The following is a 14635-nucleotide window of genomic DNA, read 5'->3' as shown; positions in this document are numbered from 1 at the left end:
TTCTGAGAGACAGGATTTATGATTATTTGGAAAAGCATGGTTTGATTAGAGACAGTCAGCATGGCTTTGTGAGGGGCAGGTCATGCCTCACAAGCCTTATTGAATTCTTTGAAGATGTGACAAAACACATTGATGAAGAAAGAGCAGTGGATGTGGTGTATATGGATTTTAGCAAGGCATTTGATAAGGTTCTCCATGGTAGGCTCATTCAGAAAGTAAGGAGGCATGGGATTCAGGGAAAGTTGGCTGTCTGGATACAAAATTGGCTGGCCCATAGAAGACAGAGGGTGGTAGTAGATGGAAAGTATTCAGCATGGAGCTCGGTGACCAGTGGTGTTCCACAAGGATCTGTTCTGGGACCTCTGCTCTTTGTGATTTTTATAAATGACTTGTATGAGGAAGTGGAAGGCTGGGTTAGCAAGTTTGCCGATGACATGAAGGCTGCTGGAGTTGTGAATAGTGTGGAAGGCTGTTGTAGGTTGCAACGGGACATTGACAGGATGCAGAGCTGGGCTGAGAAGTGGCAGATGGAGTTCAACCTGGAAAAGTGTGAAGTGATTCATTTTGGAAGGTCGAATTTGAATGCAGAATACAGACTTAAAGACAGGATTCTTGGTAGTGTGGAGGAACAGAGGGATCTTGGGGTCCATGTCCATAGATCGCTCAAAGTTGCCACCCAAGTTGATAGGGTTGTTAAGAAGGCGTATGGTGTGTTGGCTTTCATTAACAGGGGGATTGTGTTTAAGAGCTGCGAGGTTATGCTGCAGCTCTATAAAGCCCTGGTTAGACCACACTTGGAATATTGTGTTCAGTTCTGGTCACCTCATTATAGGAAGGATGTGGAAGCTTTAGAGAGTGTGCAGAGGAGATTTACCAGGATGCTGCCTGGACTAGAGGGCATGTCCTACGAAGAAAGGTTGAGGGAGCTAGGGCTTTTCTCATTGGAGCGAAGAAGGATGAGAGGTGACTTGATAGAGGGGTACAAGATGATGAGAGGCATAGATAGAGTGGATAGCCAGAGACTTTTTCCCAGGGTGGAAAGGGCTATCACCAGGGGGCATAATTTTAAGGTGATTGGAGGAAGGTTCCGGGGAGATGTCAGAGGTAGGTTCTTTACACAGAGAGTGGTGGGTGCGTGGAATGCGCTGCCAGCGGTGGTAGTAGAAGCAGATACATTAGGGGCATTTAAGCGACTCTTGGATAGGTACATGGATGATAGTAGAATGAAGGGTAGGTAGTTAGTTTGATCTTAGAGTAGGTTAAAGGTTCGACACAACATCGTGGGCCGAAGGGCCTGTACTGTGCTGTACTGTTCTATGTTCTATGTTCTATGTTCTATACTCCTCTAGGGCCTCCACTGTTTTCAGTGCTCCGAATCTGTCATAAGCCTCCTTTTTTTTCCTGATCCAATCCTCTATATCCATTGACATCCAGGGTTACCTGGACTTGTTGGTCCTACCCTGCACCTTAACGGGTACATTATGGCTCTGAACTCTATTTCCTCTTTGAATGACTCCCACTGGTCTGATGTAGACTTTCCTACAAGTAGCTGCTCCCAGTCCACTTTGGCCAGATCCTGTTTTATCATATTGAAGTCGGCCTTCCCCGAATTTAGTACCTTTATTTCTGGTCCGACTTTGTCCTTTTCCATAACTACCTTAAATCTTACAGAGTTATGGTCACTATCCCCGAAATACTCCCCCACTGACACTTCTACCACTTGTCCAGCTTCATACCCTAGGATTAGGTCCAGTACTGCCCCTTCTCTTGTTGGACTTTCTACGTACTGGCTCAAAAAGCTCTCCTGTATGCATTTTAAGAATTCCGCCCCCTTTAAGCCTTTTTCACTAAGACTATTCCAGTTGATGTTAGGGAAGTTGAAATCCCCTACTATTATTACCCTATTATTTTTACACCTCTCTGAGATTTGCCTACATATCTGCTCCTCTATCTCTCCCTGACTGTTTGGAGGCCTGTAGTACACTCCCAGCCAAGTGATTGCCCCCTTTTTGTTTTTAAGTTCTACCCATATGGCCTCATTTGAGGATCCTTCTAAGATATCATCCCTTCTTACTGCAGTAATTGACTCCTTGATCAACAGTGCAATACCAGCTCCTCTTTTACCCCTTCCCCTGTCAGGCCTGAAGATTCTATACCCTGGAATATTGAGCTGCCAGTCCTGCCCCTCCCTCAACCATGTCTCTGTGATAGCAATAATATCACATTCTCATGTGCTAATCAATGCCCTCAATTCATCTGCCTTACTAGTAAGACTCCTTGTATTAAAATAGATGCAATCCAGCCTTGCATTTTTCACTTGTGCCTTAACAGGTCGATATTTGCTCTGCCTTCCAGACTGACTCTGGTTCTCTTGTATATCTGACTGTGCATCACCCCCTACTCTATTTCCACTCTGTATCCCATCCCCCTGCCAAATTAGTTTAAACCACCCCCAACAGCACTAGCAAACCTCCCAGCAAGGATGTTGGTTCAGGTGCAACCCGTCCAACTTGGACAGGTTCCACCTTTGCCAGAAACAGTCCCAGTGATCCAGGAAACTAAAGCCCTCCCTCCTGCACCATTTCCTCAGCCACGTATTCATCTGCACTATCCTCCTATTCCAATACTCACTAGCACATGGCACCGGGAGTGATCCAGAGATTACAACCTTTGAGGTCCTGCTTTTTAATCTGCTACCGAGCTCCCTAAATTCTTGTTGCAGGACCTCATCACTCTTTCTACCTATGTCGTTAGTACCAATGTGTACCACGACCTCTGACTGTTCACCCTCCCCCTTCAGAATGTCCTGCAGCCGCTCCATGACATCCTTGACCCTAGCACCAGGGAGGCAACATATCATCCTGGAATCACGTTTGCGGCCACAGAAACATCTATCTGTACCCCTTATGATAGAATTCCCTATCACTATAGCCCTTCCACTCCTTTTCCTCCCCTCCTGTTAGAAAGGGAGATGGACCCGGGGGACTCCTGCACTACCTGCCTAGTTCTTCTACTCTGCCTGACGGTCACCCATTCCCTTTCTGCCTGAGCAGTCTTTACCTGCGGTGTGACTATGTCCCTGTACGTGCTATCCACGATGATCTCAGCCTCGCGGATGCTCCGCAGTGTCTCCAGCCGTCGCTCGAGTGTCTGCACAAGAGAATGAGGAGACATTGGGCAGAATTTTGTTCTGCCCTTGGAGATGGACACTGAGTCAGGGTGGGGCAAATAAAATAGCAGGGGTGCTGTTCCCGACATCACTCGGGCTCCCTGCCATTCTGTCTGGGCCCTTAAGTGATTGATTAGCAGAAACGTAAGGACTTGTTCCTGCCTCCAATTTTGCGGAAGGCGGAGTGGCCCACCACCGCGTGGAGACGTCCTCAGGTAAAACCTGGTGACCTCCTAGCGGGGTCTCCCCCCACCTTCTGACTCGCTGCCAGGACCCCCATTGCTGGAATAAAATCCAGACTATTATATTCATGTGTCCTCCACCACATTTCTGGAGATCCACATCACACATGGTTGGCACGAGGAGATCTGAACAACCTAACCTACAAATGTTTGTGTTTCTCATGCAGGTTATGGCATTTTGGAGGCAAGCACAGGCACTGGGACAGGGGGCCTGTGGTCTTCCTCTGAGGAGGAGGAGGAACAGTCAGAGGATGCACCGTCACATCATTCCCCTGCACCATCTACCAGCGCAGATACTTTCACATGGGTGGATTTCCGCTCAGTCTTAGAATCAGGGTCACAATCTGGTGAGAGCATCACACACACGCCTGAGCAGCTGGCTGAGGCTGAGACAGCCGAGGCCTCTGACAGTCAGAGGACTGTGGGAGGCCAGGCCCATGCTGAGCCCCAGGCTGATGGCGAGCCTCTGCTGTTGACAGCACCAGGCATGCTGGAGTTGCAGGGAGAGGTAAGGCGACATTTGACGGAGATGCCAGAGGCCATGCGCAGCCATGAGCAGATGACGGAGGAGTCCATCCATGCCATGACTGCTGCCATGTCTCAGGCGTGTGAGTGCATGATTTCCTCCATCATGAGGTTGGCAGCCCTCATGGAGAACCAGATGCTATAGATGTGCGCAGACCTGCACACCATTGCCTTGGCCAGGAGCTCAACACAGCAGTGGCAAGGTGAAAGATGGATAAGAAGCCTGGAGTCTTCTCTAGATCCTCGTCCATCTCTGGTGATCAGGGAGGTTCAAGTGAGCCTTGAAAGGGAGGAGGACAGGCTGACCTCCATATCTGGCTGCTCTCCTCAGGGTGTTCTGTGTGTGGACAGTGGCTCCTCAGCCCCTCTTCCAATGATCCCAGCTCCAGTAGCCATGATAACTGAAGAGGCTCCTGTACCTGTGCAGGAACGCCTCAGCCAGCTGGGGCCCTCCAGGCCTCAGGCAGCCGGAGGACACCCGCCAAAGTCATTCCAGGCCAAGGGACAGCCCGACCAGCAGCCTGCCTCCACCTAAGCTGCCAGTGCAGGGGTCACACCACATGGAAGCACATGAAAATGAATAAAGAAGAGCACCTAGACACACTTGGGGCTTCACAGGTCGATTAATTGTGGCCTTTGCATTGACTCCTACAATTGTGGTAATAAATAGATTCATTACTGTAACTGGCTCATACTTTCATTGCTGAATTGTGAGATGTAACCTTCACTCGTGCTCCCTCAATGGGCTGCCAGTGTAGGCACAGGCCATGTTTGGTAAGAGCCTCAGATGTGTCAGAGCGCGTGGTGAATCCGGGCGCTAGGCTCTCGAGTACGATAAGAAGGAGGTGACAGGTGGAATACAGTGAGGTGAGTCTTTATTGAGTTCATTTTGAGAGGACATCATGGTGACAGGAAGTGAGTATGTATGAGATTGTGTCATGTCCCCCTTGCACGTCTCTCAAAGGACTTGCCCTTTGATGCAAGGCAGACAAGATCATTGGTGCCTGTTCAGTAGCCTCCTCCACACCCTCCTCATCGGATAATGACTGGTGATTGATCATGGTAGGTGGTAGGTGTTGTACCTCTCCTCTGCTGCAGTGCGAGGATTCCTCACAGGTGTGAGTAGCCACATCTTCAATGGGCACCCCTTGTCCCCGAGAATCCACCCCTGAAGGCAAGCGGGGGGCCGGGAAAGCTGTGGCACCTGGGACAGTCAAAGTATGTAGGCGCCATGGCTGCTTCCCAGGAAGCGGGTACACACCGGCAGGATGCACTTCTGGTGGTCACAGACCAGTTTTACATTGATGGAATGGAAGCCTGTTCTTGTTGCTGAAGGCACCTGGCTGGTCAGTGGGAGCCTTGATGGCCACATGCATACATCTTGCACCTGCGGGAATCCAGCGTTGTCACTGAAACTAATCACCCTCTCCCCCTGACTGTCACGAGTGGTCTGGTACTGCAAATAGCCGCTGGCCCTCTTGACCAAGGCACTGGTCACTTCCTTGATGCAGTGGGGGGGTGCTGCCTGGGAGACCACACACATGTCCCCAGTGGATCCCTGGAAAGAGTCAGACATGTAGAAGTTGAGTGCCACGGTAATCTTCAGGGTCAACGGGCATTGGGTGTCCACCGAAGCCCATGGGTTGCAGCTGATCCTGCAGCATGGTGCATAGGTTGGTGACGGCCTCCCTGGAAAGCCGCAGTCTTCGCTGACATTGCCGCTTGGGTATTTGGAGGTAGCTGAGGCAAGTCCGGTACACTCTTTGGCGTGGGTAGGTCCTGCTTGGTGTGAACGGCTGCTGCCACCCTCCTATTGGAGCTTCACAGCCAGGCCCAGCCGGATCCAGGCACTCCCTCACTCTGCTGCGCAACACGGGAATCCACAAAGACTGGGTACATAAGACCCATGCCAGCTGGTGTCTGCCCCTCCAGTTTCCTGTCCTTGCACGAAGAACTTGCCTTAGGACCTTCCCATTGTTACTCCCCTCTGAATATGTGTTAATGTCCCTCAGTGCCCACCCTTGCAGACAGCCCATCACCTGAGACTGCGCCCACCCTCCCTTGCACCCGAGAGATTGTCCACCCTTGCAGGGTGTCTAGCAGCACTGGCCAACAATGGCCTCCACTCCTCCTCCTTCCTTATCCACTGGTCCCCGTGGCTACCTTCCCACAGAGTCACTGAGGCCTCGCTTTTGTGCCGTGCGCTGTACACTAAATCTGAAACCCCTCATAAAATTGGTTTCAATTCAATGCAAATGCATTCTAACGAGTTGTTCACCAATTCCACTTGCAATCCTGTTGTGCTGTGGTTGCAATGCAGCCTTGGAGCTTTCCTGCAGTATAAGGATGTCAAGGATTAACACAGAAGACAGTGAAAGCGACCCCTCCCACTGTAAGAGTGATAATGTAACAGTCATATGGTATGGGCTTGAGGAGAAGAGATAGCAGCACAGAGGATGCTAGCTTAGGAGGCTTGCGGAGAGTGTATATTGTAAATGTAAAGAATAAAGAGTTGTTATTTGACTTTATCCAGAGTCTAAGATTTTCTCCAGAATGCCCTAGCAATGCTACAAATACAACAACAACACACAATAGTGGCAATGGTAAAACGGTGCTAAAACAGCAGTAAAACTGTGGTGAATAACAGAGAAATTTAAAGATAAATACTGCCCCAGTAGAATAAGAAAACTACTTACCTGCAGAAGAGGCTGTGAAGAGCTCTGGAGCTGCAGTGAGTCAGAGCATAGAAATACAGGCTGCTCCACAGAAGCATGGTGGTCTGCAAGTAGAATCCAGCGATTGAGTGAGTCATGATATCAACGGTCTTGGATCAGGTTGAAAGCCCTTTAAAAAACTTGAAGTAATTCTCTAAAGGCATGTTCTCTGAAAGTGAAAGATAAACAAGGAAAAACCCAATCCCGCACTTGGGCTGAAAGGGAGCGCAAAGATCAGGAAACCTCCAAAAACCTCCTTTAAAGCAACCAAATCTGAAAAAAAAACGGAATTTCTCAAAGAAAGGCGAACACCATAAAAAAAGTGCATTAAAACAGTGGGGAACTCCCAAAAACAGCGAGGATACCTTCATTAAAGCAAGCAAGCCCTGAAAAAAAACAAACAGAATTTCTTAAAGAAAAGGGAACACCCTAAAAAGTCTATTAAAGGAAGCAATATGGCTTCAAAATTTGGAATGCTTGAAAGCTTCCACGATCAAGAGGGACCCAATCAGGTACAAAATTGGTCCTTATGGAGGAAAAGGTTCCAAAGGTTTGGGATTGTTTCTCAACCCCATACCAAATCAGTGGAACAAGTGAATTTTATATTCAGTAGGCACGATTGTGGACGACGTAATTGTCCGACACAGGATCAATGAGGCTTCTGATAAATTTGAAGAGATACTCCAAGCCTTTGATAAATATTTCAATCTTCGCAGCAATAAATCTTAGAAAGAGCCAAATTTAATATGCGGGCGCAGAATATTGGTGAATCTGTAGATTCCTATATTAATGATCTGTATAGATTGGCAGAAGGATGTGAATATGGTGAATTAAAAGGCAGAACTAATTAGAAACCAGATAGTCGTCAGCATAGCTGATGATCCTTATCAGACCTTTAGCAATCCAAGGAAGACGTTACACTGGAAAAGGCCATTCAGATTGTCAGACAGGCTGAAGTTTGCAAACAGAATAGGGCTATTCTACGAGCTGAAGACAATCCATGGATGAAAGGAAGTCTAATGCCAGTACAGTTTGTGAGGCCAAAGTCAGAGAAACACTTTGTTGAAAAGAAAACACATCCAGGTGAGAAGATGCTCTCACTTGGCATTTCTTCATGGACGAAGATTTTGGGAAGGTTGTAGTCATCGGTTGCAGGCCTGCTGGTGGCTAGTCAGGCCTATCTGTGACCGACAGATTCTCCTGCAGCGGGTGCAAGTGAAGGTATAGTCACTGCTGGGGAAATTGGATCTATCCTTCTCCTCCTTTTCTCTTTCATGCTGGTTTTTCACTCAGTCTCAAAGGTGTCTGTAGCCCTCCTGATGTAGCATCTGCAGGCATCACGATCTATGGCCTGCGCCTCCCACTGGCGATGGTCGATGTGTATTTACAGAGACGACTTCAGGGCGTCCTTGAACCATTTGCATGGGGCCCCTCTGTTCCTTTTACCCGTGGTCAGCTCTCCATACAACACGATCTTGGGCGGGCGACTGTCTTCCATCTGGGCAATGTGACCCGCCCAACGCAGTTGGCTTTACAGGAGGATGGCCTCGATGCTGGTGATGTTGGCTGTTTTCAGGACTTCAATATTTGTGATGTTGTAGAGTCTGCCGAATGTACTGTTTGCTTTTGAGAGCCTGTTGTCCACTTCCTTGTCTATGGTGGCATCAAACAAGATGACACTCCCCAAATAAGTAAATTGATTGACAGCATTCAGCTCGGTTCCCTCGATGACAATGCTTGGTGGTCTATATTCTTCTTGGGGTGCAGGCTGATGCAGGACTTCAGTTTTCCTTAAACTGATTTTTAGTCCGCAGAGTTGTGCCGCCTCGGGAAAATGTGTCGTTATACGTTGTAGGTCTGAGAAGATTCATGACACAGGGAAACCATGCCAACGTTGTGGAGCCAGGAAGATGCACAGGTGGGAGCAGTGTCCAGCAAGTAAAGCCGGGTGCTTTAATTGTAAAAAAAAATGGACTATGGGAAAATGTGCCAGAGCAAAATTTCTTCACTTAAGAATACAAAGCAGAAGACCTTCATGCAAAGAGCAGTGAATCAAGTAGATCAATATCCAGACGATAAAGAACCAGGAGATATCCTGGGAGAAATTCGTAACCCAGATCAAGGTTTCTGGATGGCGGACATCTACGTGAATGGACTCTTCATGAATTTTAAGGTTGACACAAGGGCTAGCATCACAGTACTGTCTGACCAAGAGCCATGGGTGATGAGGCATTGCCTACAACTGGTGGGTATACAGTGGCACGGTCTAGGCGGGACACAACTGAGAATAAAAGGCAAACTCCAAGCAACCCTTCTGCATAGAGGGAGAGACAACTGGTAGAGACTTATATGTTTTGCATAATCAAGAATTTTCCTTACTGAGTAGGAATGCATGTTTAGAAGTGCAGTTGATTAAGAAGATGTCAAGCAAAATACCCAAAGCTTTTTGCAGGGCTCAGAAGACTCAAGACGGAGTACAGGATCACACTGAAGGAAGGGGCCAGGCCAGTGTGTATCTTCACACCAAGAAGATTACCTCATCCATTGTTGACCAAAGTCCAAGAACATTTGGAGGAGATGACAAGAATGGGCGTTATCTCTCTGGTAACACAACCAATGAGAGGTGTTCGGTTATTATTCCTGTCCCAAAGCAAAATGGAACTCTGCTCATTTGCGTGGATTTAATGCAGCTCAACAAAGCAGTAGCGCGTGAGATTCACCCAATGTCCACAGTTGATGACAATTTAGTGAAACTCTCTCAGAGCATCATGCTTACAAAACTCGGTGCCAATAGTGGGTTTCGGCAGGTACCCCTAGATGAGACCTCAAGATAATTGACTACATTTATAATACCTCTTGGGCGGTTTTGTTTCAATCGGTTACCATTTGGAATATCATCCGCACCAGAGATCTTTCAACGGTCCATGTCCAACATCTTAGAAGGCTCAAAGGAATTATTTGTCACATGGATGACATCCTGACACATGGACAGTCAGTAGAGGAACATGACCAAAGAGTTTGACAGGTTCTACAGAGACGTCAAGAAGCAGGACTAACTCGAAACGAGAAGTGTGAATTTTCCAAGACTTCGATTCGTTTCTTGGGACACATAGTGAGCAGTAAAGGTATAATGGCAGAGCCACAAAAGACAAGAGCCTTTACAGAATTTCCACCTTCTATTACTGTTCAACAGCTCCAGAGATTCCTGGGAATGGTAAATCAAATAGCAAAGTTTTGACCTCACTTAGCAGATAATTGAACCATTGAGAAAACTTCTTAAAAACAGCAATCCTGGTGTTGGAATTCCTACCAAGAACAAGCATTCCAGAAAATTAAAGAGATGCTTATTCTCTGGACACCTTGACATGCTACAACCCTACAATACCTATGACGATAGCGGCAGATGCCTCCTCAATTGGGTTAGGGGCTTTTCTTTTTCAGGAGCAATCTGATGGTTCCCATAGACCAATATTCTACACTTCAAGAGCTTTGTCAGAAACAGAGACACGCTACGCAGTTATAGAAAAAGAAGCTCTAGCTGCCACATGGGCATGTGAAAAATTTTCAGACTACATCATTGAATTGTGTGTCATCATCGAGGCTGACCATAAACCTTTGGTACCCTTGTTAGGCAAAAAGGAAATTGCAAAAATGCCTCCATGTTAACAAAGATTTCATCTGAGATTGATGAGGTGTACGTATGAGACAGTATACATCCAAGGGAAGTTGCAATTGTCAGCTGATGTACTATCAAGGGCGACAGTAGACTATCCCACACAGGAAGATGTGAATTTCGTATGCGACATAGAATCATATTCGCAACATACAGCACAGAATTGGCCAGCAAGCACACAGAAGTTGCAAGAAATACGAAATACGACAAGCCCAAAAGAGCGATGAAGAATGTATTCCCATTAGACAATATTGTACACAAGGGTGACCACAAGAAAGTCCAGGAGGGAGAACAATGAAGACGTTCCATGAGTATAGGAAATACTTTGCCATAATCAATGACTTATTAGTTTACAATTACAGAATTGTTATTCCTACTTCAATGAGATCCAATATCTTACATCGTCTACACCAGGGCCATTTGGGTATAACCAAGTGCAGAGCGAGGGCACAATCTTCAGTATGGTGGCCTGGAATATCCAAGGAATCAAGACCATGATCCAGAACTGTCAGACATGTGCAATACAGAGGCCAGAATAGCACAAACCTCTGTTAACTATCCAATTTCCAACTAGACCGTGGCAAAGGCCAGGTATGGATTTATTCATGTTTAGTGGTAAGACATATATAATCATCATCGATTGCTTTTCAAGGTGGATAGAAGTCTGAAAATTACATTCTGTGACCACGGAGGTAGTTATCAGGATTCTTCAAGACATCTTTGTGACACATATGATTCCAAATGAAATATTATCAAACAATGGACCACAGTTCACGAATGAATGTTTTACTCGGTTGCGGGGAAGATGGGCTTTCAGCATCTCACAAGCTCACCGAGGTATCCACAGTCCAATGATGAGGCGGAAAAAGGTGCGAGAACCATAAAGTCTTTACTAAAGAAAAATGAAGATCTTCCAATTTCACTCCTAATTTATCGTTCAGCTCTGTTAATGTGTGGATTATCATGAGCAGAATTACTGATGGGCAGCAAGTTAACTTCTAGTGTTGGGTCAGAAATTGATTCGTGGATTGAAGGCACAAGACTATGAGAAAGTATGAGATAGGGAAAATTCCTATAGAAGGAAACAAATCCAGAATTATAATAGAAGATTTCTAGTGGGAAGCGTACCCAAATTAAACAGTGGTCAAACAGTACGGATACATGACCTGGAAAGGTAAGGTACAGTAATCCATAAACACAAAGACTATCTGCGATCCTATGTGATACATGTGACTGAAGGGAACATACGAAGAAATTGGAGGAATATCATTCCTAATCCCCAAAAGAAACAGCCAATATTTCATTTGGAACACCCAGAGGAAGATGAACAAACCCAAACCGAACAGAATGCTACACTCTAGAGTAAAGTTCAAATAAGTCAGGACTCCAGATTTACCAAGGAGATTATTTATCATTCCAGACAGACTACAACCAGATCGGGGAGAGTTGTCAAACCTCCTAGCAGACTAAATCTGTGAAGTCAGAGACTTGTGGGGAGTGCAGGTAGTAGATTAGTCATGAATGTATATATATTGGAGAAAATGTTGGATAAAGACTTGGGGGAAGATGTTGTATAAGGATTGTCATGAACATGCTATGCTGAATGATGATTTTTAATTCATTGGTTGGAAACCTAAATGAAAGTTTTAAAAAGAAAGCTGGAAACCTAAATTCAACTTTTTTAAAGAAAGCAGCGAAGATGGCCACTGTAATTTGCATTGAAATACCTCACATTCCAAGGTATTGAGGTGGGGACGCATGTCTAAATAGCCCTCATCCAGAACAATGGCTTGAACAGTTTGAGTCCTACTTGGTATCGCCTTCATTAACAAGACATTCAAAGCTAGCTTGGAACATTAACACTATTGGAGATGAACCTCAAGGGGTAAATATTGAAACAATAGGACCTGCGAGAGATAGAAATTCTTAGATTTGGATCTCATTAAAGTGCAAAAGAGAATACATAGGGACAATCGCATGACAGTCTCTCCATTTGTGTGAAAACTTGAAGTTTCTTTTGGACACATCAGACAAGCTTCTGAGTTTTAACCAGTGCGGGACCCAATTGGTCTGTCTGTCTCTCTTTCTCTCCAGGTAACGCTGTAAGTTTTGAACCCTGTCTGCGGGCTGAAAAACATCCAAGTCTATCATTGCTGCAGACAGAGACTCCGGGGAGAAATCATCTACATCACTGTCTCCAAGAAAACCCTGAACCAGGTGGCCACCTCTACCAGCCAGAAACTTCAGGACCACAAGTTCATGCAGAGACCACTGAATTACCAGACTCCACAAACTGTATATTCTTTTATTTGTTCTGGATTCTAATCCAACCAATCTACTCTTCTTCACTCTGTAAGTATTTCTGTGTGTATGATTCTCGTGTGTGTGTGTGTGTGTGTGAAAGTTGGAGCGTAGTTTATTATTTTTATTTAGATCAGGTTTTGATTTTAAATACAATAAACTAACCTCTTGTATAAACTCAAGAAAACCTGTCTGATTGGCTCTTTTATGATCATAGCACCATATATGGTTAAACACTCACTTAAGTGGTTAGCACATCCACTGTTTAAAAGAAATAAACTCTGTTGCAGTCAAACAAGGAGAGGGGCAAGAGGGGAGGCTTTGGACCCCTCCTCACCTGGTCATCACATGATGTAAAGGGTTAATACTGATGATAGTGAGAGTGACCCCGCCCACTGTAAGAGTGATGATGTAACAGTCACATGGTATGGGCTTGAACAGAAGAAGAGATAGCATCACAGAGGCTTGTGGAGAATGTATATAGTAAATGTAAAAAATAAAGAGTTGTTAGTTGACTTTATCTGCCATCTAAGACTTACTCCGGAATGCCCTAGCAATGGTACAAATACAACGACAAAACACATTTATATAAAAGCAAAATACTGCGGATGCTGGAAATCTGAAATAAAAACAAGAAATGCTGGAACCACTCAGCAGGTCTGGCAGCATCTGTGGAAAGAGAAGCAGAGTTAACGTTTTGGGTCAGTGACCCGAAGAAGGGTTCCGAAGGAGGGTCACTGACCCGAAACGTTAACTCTGCTTCTCTTTCCACAGATGCTGCCAGACCTGCTGAGTGGTTCCAGCATTTCTTGTTTTTATTTCAGATTTCCAGCATCCACAGTATTTTGCTTTTATTTTAGTGTTTAATTCACTGCCACTTCTCTTCCAGGAATGCCTACCTTGAAGAAGTTCTGCTCTTCTCTCCGACAGTTCCGACAAAACACATTTCCCTCTGCTGACTAAATCTGGAACCGATGTTACGACGTCAGGTTTCTGGGCGAATGTGTCCACCCTGACTTTTTGGCCCCCAACACCTCCACTGCTGCTCCTGCTGGCCGGATAAAATCCAGCCTCAGTTAGGGAGATAATAAATAAATAACTAAAAAAATCAAAGTGAGAGGGTCACGCAGAGTTCAATGTGTCAATGTAAGACATGATAAAGAGGTCAGCTATAGTTTATGCAGCTCCAAGTTTCAATTGCTGGGTTTGTTGATCTCAGAACTTTGACTAACGTCAAAGACCTCACAATTATTGTCTTGATCTCTGACCAGTGGCCCATTCATGAAGGTCACGTGGTATCAGGACTGTGTTAACTATGGCTCAGTGCCAGCACTCTTACCTCTGAGTCACAAGTCTTGTGTGATTGCCTTAAGAGTGATGTCCTTTTAAGATCTCAGTATGCTAATGAGCTAAGTACCAGGATGTAGTTATGTGACTACCAGCCAGAGTCATTCTGCAATAGTAACACCTAGATAAAGATTCTGTAAATAGTTTGCTCTGAACTGTATATAATAGTTTAGCTGTTAATAAACCTGTTTGAAATCTTCAGCATAACTGGACTCCACACATCTCATTTATGTTGCATAAGACAACATAAAGAACTCATTACATGGTGGTAGCTGTGGTGAAAAGCCCAAGTATAAGTTGAAGACCACAGGTAAAACAGTTTTGAAAACTACTCTTGCTACAGCCACCAGAGAGAAAATTCAAAAGAAATACTGGCCCAAACAGTGGGAAGAGAAAATAACTTACCTCCAGCTGTAGAAGACAGAGCTCAGAATGACAGGCTGCAAAAAAGTTTCCTGCAATCAGGTGAGTCATTGTGCTGATGGTTGAGGAATACCGGTTTTAGAAAAATGCTTTGAAGTGTTAAAAAGATTGATTTTTTTTTCTAAAGGCTCCCTGGAAAAAAAAGGGGAAAACCCAATTCCTCTCTCGGGCTGATGAGAGCAGCGCCATTACAGGAGGCATCCAATAGCAAAAAGTGTGGGAAGCCTCTGAACTCAACAGA

Source organism: Heterodontus francisci, chromosome 27 (assembly GCF_036365525.1).
Source record: "Heterodontus francisci isolate sHetFra1 chromosome 27, sHetFra1.hap1, whole genome shotgun sequence".
In the NCBI taxonomy this organism is placed as follows: domain Eukaryota; kingdom Metazoa; phylum Chordata; class Chondrichthyes; order Heterodontiformes; family Heterodontidae; genus Heterodontus; species Heterodontus francisci.
The sequence above is the reverse complement of the archived record's forward strand: the minus strand, read 5'-3'. Positions refer to the sequence as shown.